Source organism: Macrobrachium rosenbergii, chromosome 31 (assembly GCF_040412425.1).
Source record: "Macrobrachium rosenbergii isolate ZJJX-2024 chromosome 31, ASM4041242v1, whole genome shotgun sequence".
Lineage (NCBI taxonomy): Eukaryota > Metazoa > Arthropoda > Malacostraca > Decapoda > Palaemonidae > Macrobrachium > Macrobrachium rosenbergii.
Window position 1 is genome coordinate 30,742,406 of NC_089771.1, and position 12,121 is coordinate 30,754,526.

At 37.4% G+C, this 12,121-nt stretch overlaps 1 long non-coding RNA gene across 1 annotated transcript in view; it reads left to right on the forward strand.

Annotated features, from left to right (window-relative positions):
* Positions 1 to 2,933: 2,933 nt before the first annotated feature.
* LOC136855512 (uncharacterized) overlaps positions 2,934 to 12,121 on the forward strand; it is a 576,042-nt gene continuing 566,854 nt past the window's right edge. Inside the window, exon 1 of the long non-coding RNA XR_010858053.1 lies at positions 2,934 to 3,291. This is a non-coding gene — a long non-coding RNA (uncharacterized lncRNA). The remainder of the gene's footprint in view (positions 3,292 to 12,121) is intronic.

The following is a 12,121-nucleotide window of genomic DNA, read 5'->3' on the forward strand; positions in this document are numbered from 1 at the left end:
TATTACTTCACACAGTATGGGTTTTTAAAGTCATTACTATATTGCTATTATCCAGCTGAACTCCACACTAGTCCTATAAATCAAACCGTGAATAGCTTCTACAGTTTAGAAGATATAACTGTATAACTTTTAGAACTCGAAGCGCAGTAAGGCGGAAATAGTTTAACTTCCGCATAGGCATATATCGTCACAAATACACCTCCACCTTACAGAAAAACTGATCAAGTAAAAACCACTGGCTGGATTACAATAAAAGATTTTTATTGATCCTCCGGTATTGATCAAGTGGTACCTGGTCAAGAGATATCTATCCAGAGAGATGTTAAATTGATATCATATTACTTTCTAAAGGGGAAAAAAGGGCAAATTCTACCGAAACCTAAGTAGATTTCCCTGAAGAATAAGCATCTTTAAAATACGTGAGTGTGCCAACAACAAAATGTAATTCTAGTTATTATTATTATTCTTATAAACCTGGAACTTGTAAATCTGCAAATCATAATGCAGTTCTTTCGACTTTACTTTTATAAACACGTCGTTGCGACAGAGAAAACTAGCTTCGTGTCGTCTCGATTGCTAGGCCTAGTCCAGAGGTGCACACCAAACCCCATACGTACTAACCAAACCTAACCATTACTTATAAGGATAATTAACTCTTCAGGAAAACAAATTGATAACATAGGAACGAAGAGAGTAAAGTTTTTTTATATTTACTTATTCATTTATTTTTATCGTGGTCACAAATCATTGTCTTCTCGATTAGTTTGGTCTAGTACTGACGTTTACAACGGGGGTCCCATCTCCGCTACCAAACCTTAGCATCACTCCAAAGGATAAAATAAACTCATCAAGAAAACAAATTTACAGCATAGGAACGAAGAAGGTAGAATGTTTCATATTTATTTACTGTTTTTTATCGTAGTAACAAAATGCGCCTACGGCAAGACCGTAGCACAACCGGCTCCAGTGAGACTGCGGTTAACTAGGTCAGGGCTCGGTCGGTTAGCCTCCTCCACTATGTTACTACGATCTTTAGACTGTTGCCGGTTTGTTAACCACATTGCAGTTGGCTCTCTCTCTCTCTCTCTCTCTCTCTCTCTCTCTCTCTCTCTCTCTCTCTCTTCATTGATTTTCCCCCCTCACTTTCCTCAAGTTCACGCGAGGATGGAATCTGGTGTCCCATAGACACTTTCCTTCCGATTGGTATATATTTTATCTGATTTTATTTTTATTTTCTTTATTCATCTCACTTTCTTACGTTATCCCCAGAAAATAGCATTCCATGATATCTGACGATGCTTTAATGGTCAAAATCTATAATATATATAGTACTGTTGCTTTTCTGTACAGTAAGTACCGAGTTCATTGAACGTGAACAATATGCAATTCTCTACTGTCTCATTAAAACACAAATCATATTCTTGCATGCATCTCTCTCTCTCTCTCTCTCTCTCTCTCTCTCTCTCTCTCTCTCTTTCAAATACATAGATATATTTATACCTAATCTTACCCACAAGCATGCACAAACATTCTAATATTAATATATATATATATATATATATATATATATATATATATATATATATATATATATATATATATATATATATATTATGGTGTGAGAGTGGATATGAGATATATGTTTCAGAGAGAGAGAGAGAGAGAAAGAGAGAGAGAGAGAGAGAGAGAGACGCATATGTGGGTGTGTTAGAGAGAGAGGGAGAAAGTTGCATGTTGGCCCATTCGTGTACCTATTGACTTTGGGTACGTACTCTTTGTACCGAGTGCGCATGTGCAAGCGCGCAACCGTAGACATTATACTAAGTTTCGGTCCAAAAAAACATAGGTAACCTCTGGACCATTCAAGCTCTCGAAGGAACAGCAGTAATATCGAATTTAATTACTTAACATAGGCCTATGCCTTTCATTAACCGAAACTTTCGGCGATGACGTCAGTCCATCTATATTTTCCGGCCTTCAGACAACCCAGAAATGATCCTAATAACAAATAATACAAGAGAAATTGAACACGAACACGAATTTCTATCAAAAACGTGCGAAACGGAATTATATAAATAAATAAAACAATTAAAAGTTAAACAGAGAATCAACAGCCAACAGTGTACTGCGAACTCGGTAGATTTTTTTCTTTTTCACTAAGTTCAGTATTTGCTCATTATCAACAGCGACTGTAATATTGACAAGAGCGCCGTTGTTGATAGTAAGTTGTCCTTGTTTCAAAATTGGCTCTTACACGTACTGTAGGAGCCTGTGAACTAGGAACGTAGAGCCATGATATATGAGCAACAGGTCGTGATATGTTGCAATAGTTCCATGGCGTGACTTCCAATCATATACACAAGGTCAGTTAAGTTTTAAACACTTAACTTAGAGCTCTTATGGTGTAAGCTAACACTATGTCTACAAGAAGGGTGTAAACTGCAGGTAGGAAATATAAATGAATAAATTATTAAATTAAAGGGGGCTGATTAATAGACCAAAGAGAGCCTGAGGGTAGCTTCCATAAATAAACAAGAAGTTGAAGGTGGGTACAATGGATCTACTTTTACAATTAGTTTAACTAAAAAGTGTGTTTTATTTGTTATGCAACACTGGACACATTTAGATGCATGGTTAACATTATTCAGAAATTAGACGCGATATACGTACAAAATAATATTGTTTTAGTTATAGAGTTTCGAAAACTTGTCAAAAAATGGCTAGTTTAGATGACAGGAACTTACTAGATTAAAAATTTCACCCAGGATTAAAAAAAACTGAATCAAGCAAAGAATCAACAATCCACGAATTGCTTGTGTTAGCGCCATTCATTGTCTTTCCTGCTAACCTAAAAGTAATTTGAACCTTACAAAATTAAACCTGACAAATAGAAAACGGACAATAACATGTATATTGGAACTATGTGAGCACTGTTTGAGCTTCTTCAGTAATCCTTCGTTGCGTCAGTGTTTTTAAAGATATTATTCATTCTGTAAATAAACTAATCTCACTTTGAAAATATTATAAAGTCTTATTCACGATACAAAAAGGCATAACAGTGAAGAATAACGGAAAATGAAATCGCTAAAAGCCCTCATTTGACTCTAACAATGGCAGGCATTGTGTGAAGTCGGTGTTCCGTGTTCGTTTATCAGAAACGGTTACTCCCCGAGCATAGTTACTATTTTGTTAGTTCCGGTGTGTAGTGCAAATACAATTTAAAACATCTTTTGAGAACGCGAAATTTGATTAAAACGGGGCAAGATTATCACAAAGGACGTCAGCGCCAAAGTGAGTACAGCTGATGTCAATGTCAATTATTAATTAATTTCTTATGTGATGGTAGGTATATGTTTGACTTTAGACATGTAAGGCAATTTTACATTAGACTAGACAGGTAAAGGCTTAAGTAAAATGTCTTCACAGTAATTTTGTTGGTTACATTGTCGTCAACAAATTTAACCAATCATTTTGGACGGCCATAACCTATCCTAGTACTGTGACGCTAGGCTGTTATATTTTGGGGTTTTATTTTTCCACAGAAATGTTAATTTATAACTTGATATGGTACTAAACGGAACTACATTATCTGTAAAACCGTTTACCCCGTCATATTATTTTGGTTTGTCCCACGTAAATTTATTTTTGTAAAATGAAAAGTAAAAAAACTGGGCTACCGAGTTTGCATAATAGGTCTATCGAAGATTTTTTCCACACGTGGTCTATTGTATGATTATATTCAAATGTCGTAGTCACAAAAAAAAAAAAACAGCCGTTTACCCAGATATGGAAAAATGCTGTTGAATATTACAGTCTCCGTGGGAGTAAATGCGATTTACATATGATTGATGAAATGGTTCAGTTCCACACCTGGGAGCCAGTGGCTATCGATGAAGCAATAGCTCACCCAACCGAGTTTTTAAGTTGCTTATATCAACTTTCATCCCAAAATCATTGCGTTTTTGGTCGTAACAAATGATATACCGTATTATGAAAAGTCGACGCGTTATTATTGTTTAAAATAATTGCTATTTGTTTAGGTCTAACTTCGGTAGTGTCTACATGAAACAGCGTCATGTACTCTTGTTACTGGGGTGAATATTAATACATTTAAGTGATTACTAAAACTTTTTTTTTACCACTTAATTTATCCATTCTTTATGGTGCCAAGTCCGCATGTCCCTGAGTCTGGCGAAAAAAGGTTGTGATGTAAAGGAATGGGGTCTATTAACACTGATGGGGTCCAGTTAAAGAGGGTGCCGACCAGAGACGTGACAACTACCATTACCACCTGCCTTCGTCTCTCTCTCTCTCTCTCTCTCAATATATACACTTGTATAGTGCATTTTTGTCACACGCGCTATATATGAAGCCACATACATCGTTTAATATCCAATTTCCCTTATACTTTAGTGGTAAACTACACCCAAGAGGGATTATGTGTTAAGTGCTTCGTCCCAGGCAGGATTTGAATCGTTGCCAGGTTTAGAAACGATAGGCAATGACTTTGACCACTTGGCTATCATGATATATAGGGCACTGAAGCCAGAATATTGAGGAATACAGGTGGCCAGTGGATATATTTTCGGGTAACGCTTGTAGTGCTGGACCCCGGATACGTGGGTTAGGGTAAAAAAAAAAAAAACATGCATCTCAGTCAAATGTTCTCGCTTCCCTTCATTCATTTGTTTGCCTTTCGGAAATGCAGAGGTCATGAAATATCGAAAGAAACGATTAAACAGCTTACCATGTGTCTACACACGCGCGCGGGCACGTGTTCGTGCACTCAGATTCCGTGTAAGATTAGCGTGGTCACACGGCCGTGTGTTTTGGCTTCGTTTATCGTCTATCCACGAAATTGGTTTAAGAAACTTTTTGTAGGTGAATCAATGCAAAATTAACTACCGTCCCTTAAACAGTATTTAATTTGTTAGATGTATTTACAGATAACGTAGTATGAAGTTAATAGGCCTAGTGAAATGTAAGGAGCTTGTCTCTTTAAATTGTGGCATAACATTGGGTCCGTGTGACTCGGCTTTTTGGGTCCTGGGTGACAGATAGCAGGAATAAATCATTGTTTTAGTCTCAGTATCCCATTTCCTACAAAGTGCCATTAGTTAACTATTTTTACGAGACTATAGGGCATTTGTTTTTAATGTCAAATGGCATTAAAAATTCTAGAAATTATAGTAAAAACGCTATACGTATCATTTTTCCTTTAGTCTGATTTTTCTTCCTTACTTTGCTTTCAACGTCTTCGCTTCTTCGTTGTAAATTCACCGTAAAGATATAAAAATCTTTTGAGCTTAATGTGTGACTTCAAATTTCATTTTGCAATGTTGCATGCAATCAGCTGGGATTGATAAGCGTGGCATAAATTTTAGGCTGAGAGCTTAGTACCAGTTTAGTAAACAATGGCCACTTGAAATTCTCGACAAGCCACGAAAAGCACTTGAGACCTTACGCTTTGCACGATATTGGACCGCTAACTCCCCCCCCCCTCCAATAAATACTCTATCATAAGTGCTCACTGATAACCAAAGTGTCAATCGAAAGCAGAGTGAGTAAGTGCTTATCACTTATACGTCCTTTCTCCTGCATGCGACTCCTCCAGGTGTTTTGCATATCAGCTTATCAGAAGTGTTGCGGTGATGTTGCTAGACCCATGCATGCGTTTCTCTATCCTAGCTGCAGTTTTGCGCTGTGAAGTAAATACACAATTCATTTAGATTGCTAATCTGGCACTTAGGTCAGCAAAAAACAACATAGTTTTAATTGAACGAGTCGTAAGTGCATTTTCCTGCTAGCGAGATAGCACGGGTTTCCTTGCTGGCGTTGCAAACCTACGAAAGCATGGAAGCCATTAGATACGTCTATGTACACGCTGTAAAGGGTCTGGGTTCCATCGGCTCTTCTTCAGAAAAAAAAAAAAAAAACTTCGAAATGATCCATCAGGCGCGCTCGTATCCATTACTTTTTGTTTAGTATTTGATGGCGGGAGGAAAATAAAATAGACTTATCACTAGCATATGTTACTCGGGAGATTGAGAAGAATTGTAATCAGAAGCTGGAAGTAAGGGACAATTAGTACGGTTTATCAAAGAATGAGCAACTAACTCAATCATACGAGGTAGTCCTTGGCTGTCCCGAAATTTTAGTGCAGAACATTTCGTGGAATCGAAAACAGTAATGGAATAGAACTGCTCGCTAAAAGGAAATCGTCATTGGGAATTGTACAAACCACTTTATTTATTTTTACATGTAAGCTTTTACACTTGACTACAGATTGTGATTGTGTCTACTTCCAAAAAGTTCATGAAATTCGCAGAGAAAGAAATGGACAGTCAGTTACTGCAAAGAAAACATCGAAAACAATCCTATAGTTGCGTGTTGAACGCATTTTTATCCACAATAGGACTGAGCCACTTGGCAGAGCGCCTATCAATGCCGTGTCATGGAGGCTAAGTTTAAGTTAAATAGATAGCAAGTTTGGTCCGTCGGATTTGCCAAAATACAGATCACAGTTCACCTTTGCATCGTAAAGGCTACTTTAGCAGTCCATTTTGTTTGTGTGGATGTCGACGGGTAGTTGGATGTAGTTAACCATCCCAGACGTGGTAGGTGGTACTAAGTAATGAAGGATAAAGAAAGCAGTTGAAGCCATAGACTCATAAAAGCTGGGAGAGAGTGGTATCCGTTAAACATTTGGACACCCATTACCCTGAGGCTTTAGCCTGATACCACCACTCCTTCAGACCTCATGGAATTAGGATTTACTTTCCCCGAGTCTTCTTCACAGTGTTGCACCGTCATGTCATTTTGTCTCCTCCAATAGGGCGTGGTCCCTGGAGGGTAGAGCCCTCCGGTTGTCAAGTAATTTCAAGGAAGAACGTTGCTAGACCTGCCCGCTTTTTCTTGACACCACCTGACGCAGGTATCAGCCTATCAAACGTCAGCTGAACGCTGCACCACTTGCCACGTGTGTGGCCTTGTATTTTGTTCGTTCCTGTTTACTTTTTCATGAACGAGGTATTAAAACGTTATTTTTTTCAATTTTAAACTAAAAAGTTTGCATGACCTTAAAGCGGACCCTACATTATCAGTGTTATTGACATCAATAAGACTGACTCAGCTTTTCAGTCATGTACCCTTAACCCACCAAATTAGACTTATCAGCATTTAGGACAATGTCCTCTGGCGTGAAAAGGCAGGCTTTGGTGATTCTGACCTTTCGTCCCAATTGTGCTTGTTTAACATTATATTATTTTCTAAGTTGGAAGGAAATCAGCCATCTCAAAAAGTTAGTAACGGCTCTCAGTTGCTACTGAAGGGTTAAGAAAGAATTGCTTAGCTTTGAGATAGGCCTAAACCCGAAATCTGATCCAAGTCTTGTTCAGTTTAAACCTTGCCGGACTAGTCTGTATGTTTAATGAGAAACCAACAACGACTGACGGAGGCCAAGAGACATTTTCTCTTAACCTCTAAAGGACTTCACGAGGACTCGGACAGGCAATCGGGTCTGATGATTGAAAGATAGAGTAATTACTATTCTCTTAATTGCTTGTTTGAGTAGGAATCAGTTATCCATTATTTTAATAGCTCACATGCTTTCACCATGACAGTAAATTATGCTGTTGTATGATTTATATTAATTTAGATTCTTCGTATTTGTTTTCGGGTCTTTTTTTCTGCATATGTTTACAGGGTTGCGCAAAAAGATACCAAAGGTAAGGGACCTTTTGTGTAGTGTATGGATTACTCAGCTTTGGCGGAGGTTATTGGTTTCCGAAATAAAAAAAATGTTTATTTATGAGAAAGATAGCTGGAATAGACATCTTGATACTTTGATGAGAAAGTTGAACGACGATAGACCCGTCTCTTAAAGTAAACAAGGCTAAAGGAATCCCTTGAATCTGCAGAATTGAGAAAATTTCGACTTATGTCAAAAGTGGTCACCGAACCGAGCAATCCGTGAATTGCTTTATCCTTTTAAGAGATTTATAGTCCACGCCATCTGCCAACATGTGACACCGGTTTGTTTTTACAGCAAATTCGTGGCTGCCAAAAACCAGCAACCTACATTCCCTGCAGTGTTTACCGGGCGTGGTACATGACGCTTGTAGAATCGGGTTTTTGCCAAAATCTATAGCAGAGCCTATTAGGCTTAGATTTTGACGTTGTCTCTGTGCTAGTAGCTGAGTTGCAAAGCACTTTGAGCAGCATTATTTGTGCCTTCAAGATTTATTGTATAGGATCGACCACCAAGTGATTCTGTGTGTCTGGAAATGCGTTGACGACAGGCAGATCCGTAGGATCGTTACTGTGTATATTTGTGGTGTGAATTACCATTACTTTTTGTGTTTTTTCTCTATGTGCTATTCCCTCATTTGTTTGGGTGTTGATCTTAGTTACCAAATTTTAAGGAAGGGTCTGTGGGTATCTTGCACCGGTCATGATTACAATCAGAGAGAAACGGGAAACCGATCAGCCTACGTGGCTCTAATGTCAGACCCCTGGAAAGGGGTTTGGTAATTTGGGTCTGCAGCTTCATCCCTATATAGAGAGAAACTGGATATGCATATTTAATACCACCCTAAAATATGCAAGCATTTATAATTTGTTATATATACATGTATTATTATTATTATTATTATTATTATTATTATTATTACCTGCACATAATGATAGTTCACTTGGTCGTATAACTACTCAGCAATTGGAGAATTAGTAAACAATATGAAAAACTGCAAAGAACTCAAAACCACATTATTGTAATCCATTATTTCTGAGAGAGAGAGAGAGAGAGAGAGAGAGAGAGAGAGAGAGAGAGAGAGAGAGAGAGAGAACTTCATTTGTTGTACGCCACTTCAGTGAAAAAGTACTGGTTATCTTGAGATGCATTTGGGGTAGGCTTTCCTTGTTGATAGCGTCTGCTGTGATGACGTCAGAAGTCACACTCTGTCAGAGATAAAAATATGCTTGCGTTCAGGCGACAATGTTTGAGCTGAATTGAATATAGAATTTGAGTCTGAATCTGCATTTTAGATATCAATGAAATTTTATTTAGGTCAGTATTCGTATGAAACGTTTAAGTTTCAAGGGATCTGATAACCTTACGTGTTCAGATTCAGGGGACCTTACAAGTTAATGATAATAAATATGTGGCAACATATACCTGAAAATTGTCTTAGGGAAAGGAGAAAAGTCGGTAATATTCGTGAGAAAAAGTTAAAGGTATCGCCGTGATCAGGTGACAGGTATTCTCTTGTTCTTGCCAAAACGCAGCATAGAAGGAAAATTGATACATTGGACTGCATTAAGTTATAGATACGTCTATCTCTTATACGCCTCTACCTTGAATGATTTGACAAGTTTCAGTTAACGCACCTTTAAAGATACAATTAAGTGTTAAGACTAATTATTTTATCGTTCTTGTAGCCTGAGATCTTATGTGATGGAGTCACGTGAAATTCGCTAGCTGGAACCGGGAGAAATTGCCTTGAGAAACTTCTGCATGTTGACTTAACGGTTAGTAAACAATGCGTGAGATGCCAGCTATCATTTTCAGATGCTGAAGCTGGCATACGTGAGCCATTGCACATAGCATTAGCGCACATCTCAAAACCTACCACTACACATTTCATGAAGGATTTACTGTCTATAGGCTATGTTGGTCTGGTCTACTGCAGTAAATATCTTGTCGTGATCCAAAATTATAAATTATATATATATATATATATATATATATATATATATATATATATATATATATATATATATATATATATATATATATATATATATATATATATATCAAGCAAGCTACTCTGCATTAGAGGGTGGCTCTACAGTAGAGTGAAATCAAGACACAATAATTCATTGCTGTATTTGTTCTTTGTTGACGAAGCAGTGAACCTTCCTTTCAGAAATCTTTCACAGGTGTTTTTGAAATATCAGTTTACTAATATCCACAAAATAGTTAGTCTGAAAATTGTACACTATAGATCAAATATTTTATACTTTTATATCATATTTTTTAACAACATTGCAAATATGATGGATGCTCAAGATTGTGTGATTTGATGGAAAATCCGTAACGCTAATTTTATTAGGCTTTCGGTAAACGCTTTTTAGTTGATTGTTAATATTACGTTTTCAGGACTGAATTTCAAGTTCACATATGTTTGTTATTGTTGAGTTCTTCATAATTTGATTGCTGGTTGCCTACAGAACATAGTATACTTAAGAGAGATAACCACCTTGTAGACTTATAGCTAAAATTAATTCATTCCTCTTTCATTTGTTGAAATAAGAATCATGTATTTTCGAGTTTCAGTTGTACAGAAATATTTCCTGATTGCGTAGAGATTATTAGATTTATGCACTTCAGGGACACTGCTGTTGTCACGTAACGATGTTACAGTATTTGGCAAAACGAAAAAAAGAGAGATTCTATATCAGGATAGCAAAGTTTTTAACCAAGCCACATAAATGTACGCCCTGGGGCAGGTCAGTGAGCTACAAACTGTTGGAGAATGAGTCTAGTCCTGGTTTCTCTATTGGCTGGTGCTTGCTTGGGCCCTCTCTCTCTCTCTCTCTCTCTCTCTCTCTCTCTCTCTCTCTCTCTCGGCGACGATGAAGAGAGATATATGTGTCAGTGTGTTGCATAAAGTCCGATCACGATCCGCTGGCGCGGCTGTTTTGGCTAGCAGCCAAAGTGGGATGCGAGGATGAGCTTTCGTCAGTAGGGTCTAGCCGGAATGGCTATTTCCTCTGGCTAGCCTTGCGACCAAGTCACAAGACTGACTCTCTCTCTCTCTCTCTCGCATGCACGGAGAGAGTGATCCGGTGATTACCAGTGTATGTGATTGTATGTGGGCATAATCAGTACACACCCATTGTGTGTATATATATAAAATTGTGTATGTGAATTTATTTTTTTTTGTTATATGTAATGCATGTGTGTAAATGTACACGCTAGCACCCCACAAGAGGACAGATACACGTAGTATGCCCAAGGCCTTAGTTGTTTTATACAATTTAAATCTACATTCAGTAGGACGTAATGTAGATATTTAGCTTGTTGTGTTCATCTCAATGTTTCAAGCAAATGAAATCCAAGAAACTACCAATTTAGAGATTAAGCATATTTTACTTTGGTTTATGCACGTTTTGTGCTTTCAGACCCATTAATGAGATGTATATTAAAATTTGCCAGGTAGTTCGCACATAAGTGTTCAGCCATGAGGGTGTGAAAATGTTTCACGATCGCAGATCATCAATTAGTGACTAGACTAATGAGAGAGAGAGAGAGAGAGAGAGAGAGAGAGAGAGAGAGAGAGAGAGAGAGAGAGAGAGACCTAATCTATTACATGGTTAATGATGGGCTAACCTATTTGGCAGTGATCATATTGTTATGTAATATTTTTGTTTTACTTTCACCAAGTAGCATAGAAACATCTACCATATTTCTATATTTGGATATGCAGAGCCAATTTTGTTGCGGCATTGAGTTATATTTGGAGGGCAATGATGAAAGAAATGTCAGCCGTTCTCTTAATTGTGATAGCTTCTTAGTAATGAAATATATACATTAATTACTGTGATGTTAACATCATAAGGTGACATTTTCGAACAAAATCCAAGGTGTCGAGTATGAGCTCATGGTCATAGACAGTGGAAATATGATATATGTATGGAGGCTAACCTCAAGATGTAAAGAGTTATAAGGTTAGGTCGTATTTCACAGGCTAGAAAGGGTTATCAAACATCTTATGCCTAAGAATGATTATATCTGTTATTCAGCGTCATTTTTAGTTAAGCTTATTGCTAGTTTCATAAGATTGAGGAAAGAAAAGATTGGAAAAATTCATAAATTTTTTGCACCTCTTGTAAATGCTTCGGTTACAAAGCCTACCAATGCTTGAACTACTGTTTTCGTAGTGAATAAGTTATTGAAAGCCTGTCAAGGCATACCCCTCTTATATACAGTAACATATAATGTTTGGCACATAATAATGAGGCAAGATGGTTTTCAGTAAGCAGTAAGGGTCCTTCTAAATCCATGATACATTGAGGCCTGTAAATTTTAGCCCTCTTGTGGTATTTATAGGGTAGTCTC